This window comes from Entelurus aequoreus, linkage group LG18 (assembly GCF_033978785.1).
Source record: "Entelurus aequoreus isolate RoL-2023_Sb linkage group LG18, RoL_Eaeq_v1.1, whole genome shotgun sequence".
Taxonomy (NCBI): domain Eukaryota; kingdom Metazoa; phylum Chordata; class Actinopteri; order Syngnathiformes; family Syngnathidae; genus Entelurus; species Entelurus aequoreus.
The window spans coordinates 1,285,284-1,300,283 of record NC_084748.1 but is presented as its reverse complement, the minus strand read 5'-3'; the positions used below and the strand labels follow the sequence as shown (position 1 = coordinate 1,300,283).

Here is a 15,000-nt window from a genome sequence, read left to right as displayed (position 1 = left end):
AAGATGATGGAATAGAAACACAGTAGCATTAAAAGATGATGGAATAGAAACACAGTAGCGTTAAAATATGAGGGAATAGAAACAGTAGCATTAAAATATGAGGGAATAGAAACACAGTAGCATTAAAAGATGATGGAATAGAAACACAGTAGCATTAAAAGATGAGGGAATAGAAACACAGTAGCATTAAAAGATGAGGGAATAGAAACACAGTAGCATTAAAAGATGATGGAATAGAAACACAGTAGCATTAAAAGATGATGGAATAGAAACACAGTAGCGTTAAAATATGAGGGAATAGAAACAGTAGCATTAAAATATGAGGGAATAGAAACACAGTAGCATTAAAAGATGATGGAATAGAAACACAGTAGCATTAAAAGATGAGGGAATAGAAACACAGTAGCACTAAAATATGATGGAATAGAATCAATCAATCAATCAATCAATCAATCAATCAATCAATCAATCAATGTTTATTTATATAGCCCTAAATCACAAGTGTCTCAAAGGGCTGTACAAGCCACAATGACATCCTCGGTACAGAGCCCACATACCAATACCAATAGAAACACAGTAGCATTAAAAGATGAGGGAATAGAAACACAGTAGCATTAAAAGATGATGGAATAGAAACACAGTAGCATTAAAAGATGATGGAATAGAAACACAGTAGCGTTAAAATATGAGGGAATAGAAACAGTAGCATTAAAATATGAGGGAATAGAAACACAGTAGCATTAAAAGATGATGGAATAGAAACACAGTAGCATTAAAAGATGAGGGAATAGAAACACAGTAGCATTAAAAGATGATGGAATAGAAACACAGTAGCATTAAAAGATGAGGGAATAGAAACACAGTAGCATTAAAAGATGAGGGAATAGAAACACAGTAGCATTAAAAGATGATGGAATAGAAACACAGTAGCATTAAAAGATGATGGAATAGAAACACAGTAGCGTTAAAATATGAGGGAATAGAAACAGTAGCATTAAAATATGAGGGAATAGAAACACAGTAGCATTAAAAGATGATGGAATAGAAACACAGTAGCATTAAAAGATGAGGGAATAGAAACACAGTAGCATTAAAAGATGAGGGAATAGAAACACAGTAGCATTAAAAGATGATGGAATAGAAACACAGTAGCATTAAAAGATGATGGAATAGAAACACAGTAGCGTTAAAATATGAGGGAATAGAAACAGTAGCATTAAAATATGAGGGAATAGAAACACAGTAGCATTAAAAGATGATGGAATAGAAACACAGTAGCATTAAAAGATGAGGGAATAGAAACACAGTAGCACTAAAATATGATGGAATAGAATCAATCAATCAATCAATCAATCAATCAATCAATCAATCAATCAATGTTTATTTATATAGCCCTAAATCACAAGTGTCTCAAAGGGCTGTACAAGCCACAATGACATCCTCGGTACAGAGCCCACATACCAATACCAATAGAAACACAGTAGCATTAAAAGATGAGGGAATAGAAACACAGTAGCATTAAAAGATGATGGAATAGAAACACAGTAGCATTAAAAGATGATGGAATAGAAACACAGTAGCGTTAAAATATGAGGGAATAGAAACAGTAGCATTAAAATATGAGGGAATAGAAACACAGTAGCATTAAAAGATGATGGAATAGAAACACAGTAGCATTAAAAGATGAGGGAATAGAAACACAGTAGCATTAAAAGATGATGGAATAGAAACACAGTAGCATTAAAAGATGAGGGAATAGAAACACAGTAGCATTAAAAGATGATGGAATAGAAACACAGTAGCATTAAAAGATGATGGAATAGAAACACAGTAGCGTTAAAATATGAGGGAATAGAAACAGTAGCATTAAAATATGAGGGAATAGAAACACAGTAGCATTAAAAGATGATGGAATAGAAACACAGTAGCATTAAAAGATGAGGGAATAGAAACACAGTAGCATTAAAAGATGATGGAATAGAAACACAGTAGCATTAAAAGATGAGGGAATAGAAACACAGTAGCATTAAAAGATGAGGGAATAGAAACACAGTAGCATTAAAAGATGATGGAATAGAAACACAGTAGCATTAAAAGATGATGGAATAGAAACACAGTAGCGTTAAAATATGAGGGAATAGAAACAGTAGCATTAAAATATGAGGGAATAGAAACACAGTAGCATTAAAAGATGATGGAATAGAAACACAGTAGCATTAAAAGATGAGGGAATAGAAACACAGTAGCATTAAAAGATGAGGGAATAGAAACACAGTAGCATTAAAAGATGATGGAATAGAAACACAGTAGCATTAAAAGATGATGGAATAGAAACACAGTAGCGTTAAAATATGAGGGAATAGAAACAGTAGCATTAAAATATGAGGGAATAGAAACACAGTAGCATTAAAAGATGATGGAATAGAAACACAGTAGCATTAAAAGATGAGGGAATAGAAACACAGTAGCATTAAAAGATGATGGAATAGAAACACAGTAGCATTAAAAGATGAGGGAATAGAAACACAGTAGCATTAAAAGATGATGGAATAGAAACACAGTAGCATTAAAAGATGATGGAATAGAAACACAGTAGCATTAAAAGATGATGGAATAGAAACACAGTAGCATTAAAATATGAGGGAATAGAAACAGTAGCATTAAAATATGAGGGAATAGAAACACAGTAGCATTAAAAGATGATGGAATAGAAACACAGTAGCATTAAAATATGAGGGAATAGAAACACAGTAGCATTAAAAGATGAGGGAATAGAAACACAGTAGCATTAAAAGATGATGGAATAGAAACACAGTAGCATTAAAAGATGATGGAATAGAAACACAGTAGCGTTAAAATATGAGGGAATAGAAACAGTAGCATTAAAATATGAGGGAATAGAAACACAGTAGCATTAAAAGATGATGGAATAGAAACACAGTAGCATTAAAAGATGAGGGAATAGAAACACAGTAGCACTAAAATATGATGGAATAGAATCAATCAATCAATCAATCAATCAATCAATCAATCAATCAATCAATGTTTATTTATATAGCCCTAAATCACAAGTGTCTCAAAGGGCTGTACAAGCCACAATGACATCCTCGGTACAGAGCCCACATACCAATACCAATAGAAACACAGTAGCATTAAAAGATGAGGGAATAGAAACACAGTAGCATTAAAAGATGATGGAATAGAAACACAGTAGCATTAAAAGATGATGGAATAGAAACACAGTAGCGTTAAAATATGAGGGAATAGAAACAGTAGCATTAAAATATGAGGGAATAGAAACACAGTAGCATTAAAAGATGATGGAATAGAAACACAGTAGCATTAAAAGATGAGGGAATAGAAACACAGTAGCATTAAAAGATGATGGAATAGAAACACAGTAGCATTAAAAGATGAGGGAATAGAAACACAGTAGCATTAAAAGATGAGGGAATAGAAACACAGTAGCATTAAAAGATGATGGAATAGAAACACAGTAGCATTAAAAGATGATGGAATAGAAACACAGTAGCGTTAAAATATGAGGGAATAGAAACAGTAGCATTAAAATATGAGGGAATAGAAACACAGTAGCATTAAAAGATGATGGAATAGAAACACAGTAGCATTAAAAGATGAGGGAATAGAAACACAGTAGCATTAAAAGATGAGGGAATAGAAACACAGTAGCATTAAAAGATGATGGAATAGAAACACAGTAGCATTAAAAGATGATGGAATAGAAACACAGTAGCGTTAAAATATGAGGGAATAGAAACAGTAGCATTAAAATATGAGGGAATAGAAACACAGTAGCATTAAAAGATGATGGAATAGAAACACAGTAGCATTAAAAGATGAGGGAATAGAAACACAGTAGCACTAAAATATGATGGAATAGAATCAATCAATCAATCAATCAATCAATCAATCAATCAATCAATCAATGTTTATTTATATAGCCCTAAATCACAAGTGTCTCAAAGGGCTGTACAAGCCACAATGACATCCTCGGTACAGAGCCCACATACCAATACCAATAGAAACACAGTAGCATTAAAAGATGAGGGAATAGAAACACAGTAGCATTAAAAGATGATGGAATAGAAACACAGTAGCATTAAAAGATGATGGAATAGAAACACAGTAGCGTTAAAATATGAGGGAATAGAAACAGTAGCATTAAAATATGAGGGAATAGAAACACAGTAGCATTAAAAGATGATGGAATAGAAACACAGTAGCATTAAAAGATGAGGGAATAGAAACACAGTAGCATTAAAAGATGATGGAATAGAAACACAGTAGCATTAAAAGATGAGGGAATAGAAACACAGTAGCATTAAAAGATGATGGAATAGAAACACAGTAGCATTAAAAGATGATGGAATAGAAACACAGTAGCGTTAAAATATGAGGGAATAGAAACAGTAGCATTAAAATATGAGGGAATAGAAACACAGTAGCATTAAAAGATGATGGAATAGAAACACAGTAGCATTAAAAGATGAGGGAATAGAAACACAGTAGCATTAAAAGATGATGGAATAGAAACACAGTAGCATTAAAAGATGAGGGAATAGAAACACAGTAGCATTAAAAGATGAGGGAATAGAAACACAGTAGCATTAAAAGATGATGGAATAGAAACACAGTAGCATTAAAAGATGATGGAATAGAAACACAGTAGCGTTAAAATATGAGGGAATAGAAACAGTAGCATTAAAATATGAGGGAATAGAAACACAGTAGCATTAAAAGATGATGGAATAGAAACACAGTAGCATTAAAAGATGAGGGAATAGAAACACAGTAGCATTAAAAGATGAGGGAATAGAAACACAGTAGCATTAAAAGATGATGGAATAGAAACACAGTAGCATTAAAAGATGATGGAATAGAAACACAGTAGCGTTAAAATATGAGGGAATAGAAACAGTAGCATTAAAATATGAGGGAATAGAAACACAGTAGCATTAAAAGATGATGGAATAGAAACACAGTAGCATTAAAAGATGAGGGAATAGAAACACAGTAGCATTAAAAGATGATGGAATAGAAACACAGTAGCATTAAAAGATGAGGGAATAGAAACACAGTAGCATTAAAAGATGATGGAATAGAAACACAGTAGCATTAAAAGATGATGGAATAGAAACACAGTAGCATTAAAAGATGATGGAATAGAAACACAGTAGCATTAAAATATGAGGGAATAGAAACAGTAGCATTAAAATATGAGGGAATAGAAACACAGTAGCATTAAAAGATGATGGAATAGAAACACAGTAGCATTAAAATATGAGGGAATAGAAACACAGTAGCATTAAAAGATGATGGAATAGAAACACAGTAGCATTAAAAGATGAGGGAATAGAAACACAGTAGCATTAAAAGATGATGGAATAGAAACACAGTAGCATTAAAAGATGATGGAATAGAAACACAGTAGCATTAAAAGATGATGGAATAGAAACACAGTAGCGTTAAAATATGAGGGAATAGAAACAGTAGCATTAAAATATGAGGGAATAGAAACACAGTAGCATTAAAAGATGATGGAATAGAAACACAGTAGCATTAAAAGATGAGGGAATAGAAACACAGTAGCATTAAAAGATGATGGAATAGAAACACAGTAGCATTAAAAGATGAGGGAATAGAAACACAGTAGCATTAAAAGATGAGGGAATAGAAACACAGTAGCATTAAAAGATGATGGAATAGAAACACAGTAGCATTAAAAGATGATGGAATAGAAACACAGTAGCATTAAAATATGAGGGAATAGAAACAGTAGCATTAAAATATGAGGGAATAGAAACACAGTAGCATTAAAAGATGATGGAATAGAAACACAGTAGCATTAAAAGATGAGGGAATAGAAACACAGTAGCATTAAAAGATGATGGAATAGAAACACAGTAGCATTAAAAGATGAGGGAATAGAAACACAGTAGCATTAAAAGATGATGGAATAGAAACACAGTAGCATTAAAAGATGAGGGAATAGAAACACAGTAGCATTAAAAGATGAGGGAATAGAAACACAGTAGCATTAAAAGATGATGGAATAGAAACACAGTAGCATTAAAAGATGATGGAATAGAAACACAGTAGCATTAAAAGATGAGGGAATAGAAACACAGTAGCATTAAAAGATGAGGGAATAGAAACACAGTAGCACTAAAATATGATGGAATAGAATCAATCAATCAATCAATCAATCAATCAATCAATCAATCAATCAATGTTTATTTATATAGCCCTAAATCACAAGTGTCTCAAAGGGCTGTACAAGCCACAATGACATCCTCGGTACAGAGCCCACATACCAATACCAATAGAAACACAGTAGCATTAAAAGATGATGGAATAGAAACACAGTAACATTAAAAGATGAGGGAATAGAAACACAGTAGCATTAAAAGATGATGGAATAGAAACACAGTAACATTAAAAGATGAGGGAATAGAAACACAGTAGCATTAAAAGATGAGGGAATAGAAACACAGTAGCATTAAAAGATGATGGAATAGAAACACAGTAGCATTAAAAGATGATGGAATAGAAACACAGTAGCATTAAAAGATGAGGGAATAGAAACACAGTAGCATTAAAAGATGAGGGAATAGAAACACAGTAGCATTAAAAGATGATGGAATAGAAACACAGTAGCATTAAAAGATGAGGGAATAGAAACACAGTAGCATTAAAAGATGATGGAATAGAAACACAGTAGCATTAAAAGATGAGGGAATAGAAACACAGTAGCATTAAAAGATGAGGGAATAGAAACACAGTAGCATTAAAAGATGATGGAATAGAAACACAGTAGCATTAAAAGATGATGGAATAGAAACACAGTAGCATTAAAAGATGAGGGAATAGAAACACAGTAGCATTAAAAGATGAGGGAATAGAAACACAGTAGCATTAAAAGATGATGGAATAGAAACACAGTAGCATTAAAAGATGAGGGAATAGAAACACAGTAGCATTAAAAGATGATGGAATAGAAACACAGTAGCATTAAAACGATGAGGGAATAGAAACACAGTAGCATTAAAAGATGAGGGAATAGAAACACAGTAGCATTAAAAGATGGTGGAATAGAAACACAGTAGCATTAAAATATGAGGGAATAGAAACACAGTAGCATTAAAAGATGATGGAATAGAAACAAAGTAGCATTAAAATATGATGGAATAGAAACCCAGTAGCATTAATAGATGAGGGAATAGAAACACAGTAGCATTAAAAGATGATGGAATAGAAACACAGTAGCATTAAAATATGAGGGAATAGAAACACAGTAGCATTAAAAGATGATGGAATAGAAACACAGTAGCATTAAAAGATGATGGAATAGAAACACAGTAGCATTAAAATATGAGGGAATAGAAACACAGTAGCATTAAAAGATGAGGGAATAGAAACACAGTAGCATTAAAAGATGAGGGAATAGAAACACAGTAGCATTAAAAGATGAGGGAATAGAAACACAGTAGCATTAAAAGATGAGGGAATAGAAACACAGTAGCATTAAAAGATGAGGGAATAGAAACACAGTAGCATTAAAAGATGAGGGAATAGAAACACAGTAGCATTAAAAGATGATGGAATAGAAACACAGTAGCATTAAAAGATGAGGGAATAGAAACACAGTAGCATTAAAAGATGATGGAATAGAAACACAGTAGCATTAAAAGATGAGGGAATAGAAACACAGTAGCATTAAAAGATGAGGGAATAGAAACACAGTAGCATTAAAAGATGGTGGAATAGAAACACAGTAGCATTAAAATATGAGGGAATAGAAACACAGTAGCATTAAAAGATGATGGAATAGAAACAAAGTAGCATTAAAATATGATGGAATAGAAACCCAGTAGCATTAATAGATGAGGGAATAGAAACACAGTAGCATTAAAAGATGATGGAATAGAAACACAGTAGCATTAAAATATGAGGGAATAGAAACACAGTAGCATTAAAAGATGATGGAATAGAAACACAGTAGCATTAAAAGATGATGGAATAGAAACACAGTAGCATTAAAATATGAGGGAATAGAAACACAGTAGCATTAAAAAATGAGGGAATAGAAACACAGTAGCATTAAAAGATGAGGGAATAGAAACACAGTAGCATTAAAAGATGAGGGAATAGAAACACAGTAGCATTAAAAGATGATGGAATAGAAACACAGTAGCATTAAAAGATGAGGGAATAGAAACACAGTAGCATTAAAAGATGAGGGAATAGAAACACAGTAGCATTAAAAGATGGTGGAATAGAAACACAGTAGCATTAAAATATGAGGGAATAGAAACACAGTAGCATTAAAAGATGATGGAATAGAAACAAAGTAGCATTAAAAGATGATGGAATAGAAACCCAGTAGCATTAATAGATGAGGGAATAGAAACACAGTAGCATTAAAAGATGATGGAATAGAAACACAGTAGCATTAAAATATGAGGGAATAGAAACACAGTAGTATTAAAAGATGATGGAATAGAAACACAGTAGCATTAAAAGATGATGGAATAGAAACACAGTAGCATTAAAAGATGAGGGAATAGAAACACAGTAGCATTAAAATATGAGGGAATAGAAACACAGTAGCATTAAAAGATGAGGGAATAGAAACACAGTAGCATTAAAAGATGATGGAATAGAAACACAGTAGCATTAAAAGATGATGGAATAGAAACACAGTAGCATTAAAAGATGATGGAATAGAAACACAGTAGCATTAAAAGATGAGGGAATAGAAACACAGTAGCATTAAAAGATGGTGGAATAGAAACACAGTAGCATTAAAAGATGATGGAATAGAAACACAGTAACATTAAAAGATGATGGAATAGAAACACAGTAGCATTAAAAGATGAGGGAATAGAAACACAGTAGCATTAAAAGATGAGGGAATAGAAACACAGTAGCATTAAAAGATGAGGGAATAGAAACACAGTAGCATTAAAAGATGAGGGAATAGAAACACAGTAGCATTAAAAGATGATGGAATAGAAACACAGTAGCATTAAAAGATGATGGAATAGAAACACAGTAGCATTAAAAGATGATGGAATAGAAACACAGTAGCATTAAAAGATGATGGAATAGAAACACAGTAGCATTAAAAGATGAGGGAATAGAAACCCAGTAGCTGTTGACTGAAGCGGACAGAATAAATTGAATGGGAATGATTTGGCGTATTGACATTCAGCTTTCAATTATCCACGCTGGAGACGGAGATAAAGCTAAATGGGCTCCAGGAGAGGAAAGGAGGGATGAAAGCATGAGTGACTTTCTTTTTAGTAGCAATAACACTTCAATCTATAGGAGGGTTGTATGTGCAACTAAGTGGGCTAAAATGGGGGAATAAACAACCCAGGCTGGATGACTGAAAGGAGACATATTAGCAATTAGCATTGGGTCATTATAGCTACACTTTGTGGCTGTAAGGAATTCCAGTCTTTTGTTAAAGAATGTTTGTGACATGTAAGGTCACATGAATACATCCTGTTTCCCAGACTACAGAGCGCACCGGTATATAAGCCGCAGATTTCCGTATATTAGCCGCACATATATACGTTGTGGAATTAGTTATTTACACGGGAATATTTGTGTTTATTTACATACCATAATTGTTTCCAAACAGTGTCTGAAACACGGCAGTAAAACAGCTGATCAAACAAAACAGAAGTCATGGTCATGGACCCACTAGCTGCGGAAGCTAGCTCTCCAAACAGCTAAACAGACTCAATAACTCCACGATGACGTTTTGGTGAATTTACAAAAACTGAAAGATGACAAAAAGAATGTCATTATAAGTTAATAATACTAACACGCACACTGGTAAACGCTAGCATGATTACAAGTACAAATGTGCATGAAAAACACTCCTACAGACATCACACATGGGATGGTTTAGTAAGTAAGAATTGTTTTAGTTATATTAGAAAACTTTCGGTCATGACCCACACTTCATGACCATAGGTGAGAGTAGGAATGTAGAATAAGATGGCGGATACAAGCGGCCGAAATGAGTTTCCTCAGAAGGGTGGCTGGCATCTCCCTTAGAGATAGGGTGAGAAGTGCAGTCACCCGAGAGAGACTCGGAGTAGAGCCGCTGCTCCTTCGCTTGGAAAGGAGCCAGCTTAGGTGGTTCGGGCATCTCGTGCGGATGCCTCACCAGCGTCTCCCTAGGGAGGTCCTCCTTGCACGTCCCACTGGGAGGAGACCCCGCGGCAGGCCAAGGACCGGATGGGGGGATTACATCTCCTATCTGGCCTGGGAACGCTTCAGGATTCCCCAGGAGGAAGTCGCTAATGTTGCTCTGGAGAGGGAAGTCTGCTGGAGCTGTTGTCCCCGCGACCCCATTCCGGATAAGCGGTTGAAGATGGATGGATGGATATTAGAAAACTTACAAACGTTGTTCAGAGTGATAAATGAAGAATCCTTTTGAGAAGAAATACTATAGACGGTTATACTTCTGGTTCAAGGCAGAAAACAAGAAGTGCATTTCCAACCCACAGTTTTGGTGAATTTACTGAGGGATTTGTGAAAGTGAAACAATACAAAAAGAACGCCACTGTGGGTTAATAATACTAACACAGACACTCATAAATGTGTTAGAAAATGTGCTAATGCTAACAACGCTACCTTCATCACCTTATGATAGCATGTGCAAATATGCATGGGACGCTTTAGTAAGTGTGAGCTGTTTTAGTTGTATTGTAAAACTTTCCAATGTTGCTTGGACTGATGAATGAAGAATCCTTTCGAGCAGAAACGCAAAGGACGGTTTTACTTCAAGTTGGAGGTATTAAGACAGGAAGTACATTTTCAACCCCAAACACCTGCAGTGAGCAAACTCGTCCAACAGTTGGCGCCGTGGCACAAACAGTAACATACATTTTTAGTTCCTTTGCTTGAGTTTATTGAAAACTATTGAACACAAAACATAATAGCCGTTAGCAAAGAAAAATCCCAACATTAGCCGCACCGTTCTACAAGCGTAAGAAAAAAGTAGCGACTTGTAGGCCAGAATCTACGATATTTTAGTTTTAGTCTCATCTAAATTGATTTAGTTTTAGAGTCACTTCAGTCAATTCAAATGACACAACATTTTTCAACAAGTGCATTTCACATTTAGCTTACTTGCAGTCATTTCCAAACATGAGTTACTGATGTCCGGATGATTAGCTTGCAGACGGCGTGTCAAGTCGCTTGCATTTCTACCGCAGACAATCAAGCCACAGGAGAATTGTATTGAATATTTTATTCAATGATAAAAGGGTTATACTTACCGTAATTTCCGGACTATAAGCCGCACCTGACTATAAGCCGCACCAGCTAAATTTAGGGGAAAATACAGATTGCTCCATAAATAAGCCGCACCCGACTATAAGCCGCAGGGTTTTGATGTGTAATTAGCGTAGTATATAGTGTAATTAGCGTAGTATATAGTGTAATTAGCGTAGTATATAGGGGTTCCTGCTACCACGGAGGGGATTGTCGGGACAGAGATGACTGTTTGGGAACGCAAAGCGTCCCATTTATTAACAATAAATCTTTCAATCATTCAATCAAACTTTCACATCTTTGACATGGCGAACAGCATTCGTGCAGAGTACAAATAATACAACGGTGCAAAGTAATGCAAAGTGCTCGCCTGTACGTTATCAAAATAACCAGCCTACCGGTATATGAAAAGTCAGTCTTTAATCATTGTGTCATCGTCTTCCTCCTGCGTACTAAAACCACCGAAATCCTCTTCGTCGGTGTCGGAGAAGAACAGGCCGTAAATAAGCCGCACCCTTGTATAAGCCGCACCCTTGTATAAGCCGCAGGGACCAGAACCAGGGGAAAAAGTAGCGGCTTATAGACCGGAAATTACGGTATATAGCGCTTTTCTACCTTCAAGGTACTCAAAGCGCTTTGGCAGTATTTCCACATTCACCCATTCACACACACATTCACACACTGATGGAGGGAGCTGCCATGCAAGGCGCTAACCAGCAGCCATCAGGAGCAAGGGTGAAGTGTCTTGCCCAAGGACACAACGGACGTGACTCGGATGGTAGAAGGTGGGGATTGAACCCCAGTAATCAGCAACCCTCCGATTGCTGGCACGGCCACTCTACCAACTTCGCCACGCCGTCCCTATTGAGGTGTGTAACAATAGTCCCAGTGAAAAATCAAAAGATGTGCCTTAGTCGTTCTGATTGGATCCCCCTCACCCTCCCCGCCCCTCGACCACATAGAACTGTGATTGGATAAGAACAAAAAGACAAAATTAAATATGATCGGATTTTGTCTTGTTTTTATTTGTTGACTAAAGTGTGGGTGAATTTCCTCATTGTTTTAGTCAACGTGCATTTGTTTGGATGGGCTACCGTCTAATCAGGGAGACATAGGTTGTCCATCAAAACCAAGTCAAACATTTTTATTCAACAAAATTAACTCTGATTGAGTGATTAAAAAAAAAGGAAAACATACCCATTGTGTCCAAAAAACAATGCATTTTTATTTTCAAGGAATTTGGTGACATGAAAGTTCAACGTATTAACTTCTGTGCTATAGAGTGCACCTAAATATTAGCTGCGTCCCCGTCATTTTAGCAGCAATTTTTAGTTTTGTCCATATATGGGCGTGTACAGGTGTAGCGAAGAAACCATGAAATATGTATTTACAAATGCAACAAAAGACTGTGACTGTAACACAAGCTGTAGCTCTTTGTCCTTCTCCTCCACCTGCACACTGAAACCTCCACAATTTCCATGGCTGGGTCCATCGCCTTTGGCTTTGGGGCTGCGTTGTGTGCATTTCACCACCTCTCCTTCATGGTGAGGACAAGTGCGTAACACGCTAAATGGCTAACTGAATAATTGTGACAGTGTGTTTGATTCAATGTAAACAATTTCATTGATCCACCGTGACCCGTACAGCAATTTCTTTGGGGATGAGGCTTAGGCCCAAACCCAATACACCCCCTCGCCCTACTTTTTAGCCCTATCCCTACATTGTGCACATTCCTGTGAAGGTAGTGGTATCCCAATGACACTTTGCATGTAGGGGAGTGGGCATAACGAGGAGTAGGGGGTGGTGTCCCAATGACACTTTGCATGTAGGGGAGTGGGCATAACGAGGAGTAGGGGGTGGTGTCCCAATGACACTTTGCATGTAGGGGAGTGGGCATAACGAGGAGTAGGGGGTGGTGTCCCAATGACACTTTGCATGTAGGGGAGTGGGCATAACGAGGAGTAGGGGGTGGTGTCCCAATGACTCTTTGCATGTAGGGGAGTGGGCATAACGAGGAGTAGGGGGTGGTGTCCCAATGACACTTTGCATGTAGGGGAGTGGGCATAACGAGGAGTAGGGGGTGGTGTCCCAATAACTCTTTGCATGTAGGGGAGTGGGCATAACGAGGAGTAGGGGGTGGTGTCCCAATGACACTTTGCATGTAGGGGAGTGGGCATAACGAGGAGTAGGGGGTGGTGTCCCAATGACTCTTTGCATGTAGGGGAGTGGGCATAACGAGGAGTAGGGGGTGGTGTCCCAATGACACTTTGCATGTAGGGGAGTGGGCATAACGAGGAGTAGGGGGTGGTGTCCCAATGACTCTTTGCATGTAGGGGAGTGGGCATAACGAGGAGTAGGGGGTGGTGTCCCAATAACTCTTTGCATGTAGGGGAGTGGGCATAACGAGGAGTAGGGGGTGGTGTCCCAATGACACTTTGCATGTAGGGGAGTGGGCATAACGAGGAGTAGGGGGTGGTGTCCCAATGACACTTTGCATGTAGGGGAGTGGGCATAACGAGGAGTAGGGGGTGGTGTCCCAATAACTCTTTGCATGTAGGGGAGTGGGCATAACGAGGAGTAGGGGGTGGTGTCCCAATGACACTTTGCATGTAGGGGAGTGGGCATAACGAGGAGTAGGGGGTGGTGTCCCAATAACTCTTTGCATGTAGGGGAGTGGGCATAACGAGGAGTAGGGGGTGGTGTCCCAATGACACTTTGCATGTAGGGGAGTGGGCATAACGAGGAGTAGGGGGTGGTGTCCCAATGACTCTTTGCATGTAGGGGAGTGGGCATAACGAGGAGTAGGGGGTGGTGTCCCAATGACACTTTGCATGTAGGGGAGTGGGCATAACGAGGAGTAGGGGGTGGTGTCCCAATGACTCTTTGCATGTAGGGGAGTGGGCATAACGAGGAGTAGGGGGTGGTGTCCCAATAACTCTTTGCATGTAGGGGAGTGGGCATAACGAGGAGTAGGGGGTGGTGTCCCAATGACACTTTGCATGTAGGGGAGTGGGCATAACGAGGAGTAGGGGGTGGTGTCCCAATGACACTTTGCATGTAGGGGAGTGGGCATAACGAGGAGTAGGGGGTGGTGTCCCAATAACTCTTTGCATGTAGGGGAGTGGGCATATTGAATCTAGTCCTTCAGAGTGATGCATTTCAGATGCTGACTCGCTCAGGTAGGGCCAGAGAAAAATGCACCATTTCTGCATAAGTTCTAAAAGAGTGTTAAACACAAGTTATAGAAGACTGACCCAAGACGTGCTAAATGCAAACTCTGCTGTAAAACATTTGATATTTCAAATACGGGTGAGGCAGCGCTCATTAGCCACTTGAAGGCGGTATTGTCAGCTGCTAGCAGCACAATGGCCATAGGGCAGTTTGGTGCCGTGAACACTTTTAGTTCAGCAACTTTGGAGAAGTGTAGTCCTCAAAGCCAAGGTACCGTGGCCAATGAAATGTGCGAGTCCATAATACCTGTTCAAGTCATCCGAGGACACAAGCTTGTCTTTTCTCTGCCTTGGTTCCTAACAGCCAGATCGCAGCCAAATGTAACTGTGGTGAGAACAAGTGTGCCTGTGTCTGTGCTTATGGGCTCGTTGTGCACTTTAAAAGACTCATTAGTGTCCCAAGTGTACTACTTGTGGACTAAAGCCTAAAGCAGCCAAATGGATTTGTGTGTAA

At 37.8% G+C, this 15,000-nt stretch overlaps 1 protein-coding gene across 1 annotated transcript in view; it reads left to right on the top strand.

Moving 5' to 3' along the window:
• The window catches only part of ndst3 (N-deacetylase/N-sulfotransferase (heparan glucosaminyl) 3), a 310,454-nt gene that overhangs the window by 249,549 nt on the left and 45,905 nt on the right, over positions 1-15,000 (top strand). The gene's annotated exons all lie outside the window — the stretch shown is intronic.